This window comes from Lynx rufus, unplaced genomic scaffold (genome assembly GCF_022079265.1).
Source record: "Lynx rufus isolate CCGP_SWC_20201006 ecotype Redwood Valley unplaced genomic scaffold, mLynRuf1.p SCAF_6, whole genome shotgun sequence".
NCBI lineage: Eukaryota > Metazoa > Chordata > Mammalia > Carnivora > Felidae > Lynx > Lynx rufus.
In genome coordinates, this window is record NW_025814878.1 from 17,431,542 (window position 1) to 17,438,072 (window position 6,531).

At 40.9% G+C, this 6,531-nt stretch overlaps 1 long non-coding RNA gene across 1 annotated transcript; it reads left to right on the top strand.

Moving 5' to 3' along the window:
* The first annotated feature begins 215 nt into the window (after window positions 1-215).
* LOC124527955 (uncharacterized) lies at window positions 216-6,233 on the top strand. The gene is made up of 3 exons (XR_006966040.1): window positions 216-331; window positions 5,298-5,559; window positions 6,007-6,233. It is a non-coding gene; the product is annotated as an uncharacterized LOC124527955 (long non-coding RNA).
* The last annotated feature ends 298 nt before the right edge of the window (window positions 6,234-6,531 follow it).

The window sequence follows — 6,531 nt, forward strand, 5'->3', positions numbered from 1 at the left end:
TGGTGAGCATATTAAACTGTGCTTTTCACCACATACTGTAGCCTTTGCTCCCAGACTTCCTCCATTATTCTTGACCATGTTTTTATGCTCATTCTTGCCCTTTTAAATAATTGTGTGCTCATCATTCCTCCAAGTCTTACTCTAACTCTGCAATATCCAAAGGGACCAATTCAGTTCCCAAACAGTCAACAGTGTGTTTATACCACAAATGCAAACAACGGAGAGACTAGATGAATCTTCCATTTTCTCAACCAATTTTGACATTGTGGAGGCACATGTTGATCTTTCCTTGTTCTCACCAATCTTGAGCAACTACCTGGATGGAAAAAAGGTAAAGTGATATATTCTAATAATAACACTGATTTCTGTTCCTGTATTGTTGCCTTAGTTTATCATGTTGGTGTGCTTTTGATACATGATTGTAAGCTCCCAGAGAGACTGGGTGGCTTATTTAAAATGTGGTGAGTTTCAGAGTACCAAGTACCCTGTGGTTACTTTTAGTGACCAGATCAATCCTACTGATGAGCCAGAGACACCAGAAAGAATCTCTGTCCCGGGGGCAAAGTCACTGTTGTTGAAATGATATAGTTGGGATATATATATCTCATATATCTGCCCTCCAGATATATGTGAGATACACACACACACACACACACACACACACACAAATATATATGATAACTCTTTTTGAAACTACTTCCAAACTTGGTTTAAATACAGTCTTGCCAAGAAAGCCAGACTGTCCTTCCCTTCTTTTAACTCTATGACTTCATTCAGTTAAAGAAAGCATTTTTTCAGGGACAATCTCCTGTGTTTTGCTGTTGCTATTTGATATTATCTAATGTTCCATGAACTTACTGGAAAATTCGACTTTTTTCTTTTCAGATTTCTGTTGTAATGCCATCATTAATACAAATTCATCACAAGTCTGTTTCGAGAGTTTTTTTATTTTTAATTTTAGCAGTAACATGTTACTGAATTTCTGGGCAGAGAATACTTTTTTTCTGTCTGGCAGTGAGTCACGGTTTTAATACCTTGAATGGCTTGCCACAGGCTTCTTTCTCACATGTGGGTTGCACTTTGAAATAACAGTGGGTTGAACTGGGTGATGTGATTTTTAGCTTAGCTCATTTGCAGAGAGCTTGGAGAGCAGAGGTATGCAGAAGGGTATGTTGTTGGAGGTCTCAGGCAAGGTCAAAGCCCACTCAGATATTCACTGCCAACTTTGATGATACAAAGAAAATGTTTCTCCCAGAGACCAGACATGAGGCAGACCCTCAGCAGGAGACAGGGCAGACTGTCAGGTTTTCACATTTAGCAGGAAATTTTTTTATGATACTTTGATGTCGTTCTTGGAGCTATCAAACACACAGGAATCACTGTTTGAACATTTCTGCACTTCTCTAAGTGTGTTATGTATAAACTAGCAACTATTTTCTGGTCACATTTTCAGCACAAAGTGCTACATTCTATTTGCATCTTAGCAATGACTGAGTTCCTCTTGCATATTATTGCATGCTTTACTCATTGGGAAGATCTGAACAGGGAAAAAAAATGTTGGCTGGTCAAAAATATAAGGCTCATTGAACTGTTAAAATGTAGTACTTATTATTCTCTAATATTTAACAAGTGTTCTGTTAACACATTATATTAAAGCATTACAGGCAATTAAAACATCCTTGAAAAAATTTATTCACCCATTTATCCATTTATCTATTCATTGAAGAACTTATTGAAAAGTTCTTCTCCTGGACATTGAAGATATAAAGATGAACAATACCTCAATTTGCCTTCAAAAAGTTCACAGTCCAGTGGTCTATTGAGGAATATCAGAAGAAAAATTTATAGTCAATGTGAAAACCATCATTCTAGAGAGAGAAAGAGAGTGGAAGGGGATCATAGAGAAGGTTTATTTTATTCTTTGTATGGGGAGGAGGCAGAAAACCAGGGAAGACTCCAAGAACTAGCTGCATGTATACAGCCTTCAAGGAAATGCTAATGTAATTGGCAAGACAAGAGTACCCCACACAGAGTAACAGGCATCAGTTTGACACAGGATCTGATTAAGCACCGAATGGAGACACAGAGCCTCTGTGCTATGGAACTGGAGAGGAGGTGGTGGTCCATGAAGGAGGGAGTCGGTATGGAAGTCTTTTTGTAGGGACTTGTGTGCACCATGCAAGACGGTGTTTTGACGATGTTTTCATTTGTACATCTTAAGTAGGATAATTCAGGACAAGAATATTAACCTATTGTAGGGAATGGATCCCACCACCTATATTTCCTGGAGATTTGTATAGTACAAAGACAATTTCTCCTTAAGTGATAAATGCCCAGGGAGAGTTAGGGGAAATCTATATGCGCCATAAACTGATGACTCCTAAGGTTGAACTCGAACAAGCATTCATAGTGAAAGTAACAGAAGTGGTAAGAATAATGAGTTACAGTCACACATTTTGGAAGGAGTGGGCATGGGGATACATCACAAGGAAATGTTGAGAATGAATCCCAGTTTCTCAGTAGAGACAAGAAGTAGCTTTTGCAGTTCCACAATCATTTATATGTTTTTGTTGATCACATGAAAGGCATAGGATGGAAATTCAGGAATGCTGAGATTATATATAACTTTCTGGGAAGGGGAATTTAAGGATCTCTAGTGCACTGACAGGGTCAAGGGATGTGGTAAAAGAAAAATGGAACATATGCTGCAGTACTCACAAAACACATGCATCTGCACTGCAGGTAATGAACAGATGAGATGAATTAAAATCATCTGTTTCTACTACTCATTTCAACCCACTTGCATAATTCTGGGCCAACTTTTGAAAGGAGGCTTTGCTGAGCTTCCTCTTCTGTAATTCCCAACAAATGGTGAATCACTGGATGCACACAGATAACCGTGAGTTCCAAAGACATAAGCTAAAGAAGACAAATCCCTGACAACCAGGACAGTATAATGTGGAATAAATGGGGGTAAAGCAGTTAAGCAAGAAAATCCCCGTGGCCAGAAAGTTCATGGTTTTGCTCACAGCTGCTGTCTTTCTGGGGCCATTGGCTGGTGAGACTCAGGAAGTACCTTAGGGTAATGGCTTCCGCCTAGTGGATGTTCTCTCTCCAAAAGTCAGGGTGGTCTCCAAAAGCCCTCTGTGCTGTGGGACAGAGAAGATATTTTATAGCAGGCAAGTGGCAACCCCTCCTAAGTTGGAGAGTGGCCCTGGAGATGAGCCATGCTTTCCATAGTTCTTGCATTTGCATGAGTCTGTGCCTTCACAAGTAGGAATAGAAATAGCTGAAGTTATATAAAGACAACTGATGGGGACTCTGAACTTTAATGTGTGAATGTTGTGAAATCATAGAAGATGCTAAGAATTCTTCAAATCAGTCTAGAAGGAGGGTCACATACAGATTGGTACAGTATATAAGAGGGGTCTTGCCCTGTTCAGCATAAGGCTTACAAAAGGAAAGTAAGGACAGGACCATGCTAGACCTTACAGGTACCTGGCTAAGTGTTTTATCAACACCTTAGTACGGAAAGATTGAAGGTAATATAACAAACCACCCTATAGTTATATCTATATGTTAGTTGTTACAACTCTGGATCTTTAAGCATAATACCAATCAACTGTATGTCCTATATTCCATAGCATCAGTTCAAGATATATATTTTTTTTTCCCTTAAGATATATATATATTTTTTTCTTTAAAAAAATCTAGACAAAAAATAATCCCATCTGATCTTGCCACAGAAAGATATCTGAAGTGGGTAAGTCCAACTGATACTGGTAGAGGCAGTAAGCAGCAGCCTTCACTAAATGGTGCCCGAGCATGGCAAATTCCTCTCTGGGTGTGCCAAGTGAGCATCCACAAGTTTATGCTTGTTAAATAGATCCATGGAATGTTTGAGAGCTAGAACAAACACCATGTCCAACGCCCTTCATTTTATAGGCAAGGATGCTGCAGGCCAAGGGGACTTCCTGAGGAACAGAATTTCACCCCCAGGACTCGAACCCTAAGCCTCAGCTCCCAGTTGGGTACTTTTACAACTATACCAAACAGTCTTGGAAAAAAGAAAGGGGAATCAATGTTGCTTTCCAGTAGGAAGATAATGTGTAATGTAAGCAAAACCTGAATGTTAAACAACCATGACAAAGAAGTGAGCAGAGAGCTTACTTAGAAGTTCTCTTGCTCCTTTCTTTGACTCTGGCCATCAGAGGAAATGGACATGTCTTCAGTTACTCCTTTTTTCTTGCCTCAGCATGGCTGGAAAACAATGAATTTGTGAAGGTTGACAGTGAATCTGTCGGGGGAAGGGCTCAGTTTTGGGAACTGTGTGATGGCAGCTGAGATGTCTCATTGTCTAGATAGACTTATCGGTGGCTGGACCCATCCACTGGCTCTCAGGAGGAGTCGAAGGTCCTCCTCCCCGCCTCTCTTTCTAGTGGGAAACAATCCCTCCTAGACTATGTGAGATCTCATAAAGCAGAGGGAAGTCTACTTCACTTCTATTATGAGAAAACAAATACCACGTTCTCTTTTGAGCAAATCTGAACATTTCTAAAGACATACCAGCAACTCCTTTATAGAAGAATTTGGGGCTTATGGGGATGAAAACACAGAGGGTGGAAATCTCTTACTGGAGAAGGAGTTTATTGAGATGCAACACAAGTTGTTTGCTTAGATGCTTAAAAACAAGTCTTAGGAATTCCAAGTTGCTACACGTCATCAGGAAGGGGTGTGAAACACAGAAGAGAAAAGTGAGAGATGTGTAGAAACTCATGGGTGACCAACAACACTGCATGAAAGCAGGTTCCACCAAGTCTGCAGAGAGCTGAAATATTTGAGAAAAACATTCTTCTACTTCCTGCCACCTTGACATTCCAATACTATTCCTTAAAGGAAATATTCACATTGAGAGATATTCATATTGAGAGAAGCCCTCTGCTGCTCTGTGGGGAAAACAGGCCAGGGGAAAGGAAAGGGCAGGCGATGGTCATCGGAGTGCTGCCGGAGGCAGTCTGGAAGCCAGTGGCCAGGCAGCTGTATGTGCTTGCCCTCTGGGGTAGGAGATTCTTGAACACAGCAAGCTTTTCCCGCCATGAGGCCCTTGCTTTTGTTCCCTCTTCCTGGAATACTTTATTAGCTTTTTACCGAAAGACTTTCTGGCCATAGAGCTTCTTTGCTCCCTGCTCTCCCATTTTTTGTTTAGAAGACCCTGTTCACCTCTCTTGTCACAATGTTTGATTTGACTTGATATTGGTCATTCAACAAATATTTATTGAGCACCTATTCTATTTCAGGCATTGTTCTCAGCACTGGGGATATGGCAATAACCAAAACCTCAGAAGTGCCTGTCCTCTGCGCCTGCATTCCAGTGCAGTTCCTAACAGCCAACACTGAGGAAAGACTCACCCTGCACCAGGCACTGCTCTCAGCTTGGAACACATAGCCATTCATTTACCCCCGCACCAAGCCTCTGGTGTACAGACTATTAATATCCTCCTGATGCCGATGAGGAAATGGTGGCATAAGAAGTTTAGGACACTTGCCCAGGGTCACATGGTGAGTTCATAGTCCCTTGGTTAAGAACAAAGTCTTGTTTATGATTTGTCTTTCCCAGTAGAATATAAGCTCCACGAAGTGTATTTTGTTCCCTGTTGTGTCTCCAGCATTGGGTACATAGGAGGTGTTTGTAGAAATCTACAGAATGAAAGAGAAAGAAAAAAATAGGACTTAAAAGTGCCCATTAAGAGACGTCTGGTTCATTTCAAAAAAAGGCTGTGCACTTAGGAAAATGCTATTTCCATCCATGTCGGCTGTGTGATGGCAGAATCAGGCCTTGTTCTGCCTCTGATTTTGATCCTTTCTTCCCACCATATAGAAATGTGTTCTCTTGTCTAGCCACACTTAACTATTGTATACTTGTTAGTTAACACTGAACCTGAAGTTGAAATTCTTCTTTTATTACTGCCTCCTTTCTCCCTTATTTATTGATGCCACTGTGTTTAGTCTCCAGGAAGCTGGGCCGAGTTCCTGAAATGAAAACCACCTCCCCTCAGCTTGGCTCTGGGCTGCATGACTCAGGGGCTGGCTCTGACACCCTGGCATACGAACTCAAAAGCCAGAAGTTTGGAAGAGACTTTATTTTGGTATCTAAGTAAGAAGGAAATACCTGGTGCAACTTGTCAGCCTTGACAAGGAAAAAAGAGGGTAATAATCATAATAAAAGATGGTATCCTGGGTGAAGGTGAGGCTGTTTATAAGCATAGGTCCTGTGTACACTTGGCTTTGCAAATGTCGGGCAGGACGAGCACTGGAGCTCCATGGAAGCAGCTCTCTCTTGTTTGTGAGCTCTTGTACCTTGGAGCTGCTTTGGAATGATGGATAATTATTAGAATTTTAAATTAGTGGATTAATGGAATCCAGACATGATTGAACAGAATCAGGAAGAGGCTAAAAAGATTGAGAATAAAACCGATTGAACAAGAAGGAAAAGGAAAAGGCTCAGTAACCGATACACTTATTGAAAGGTTT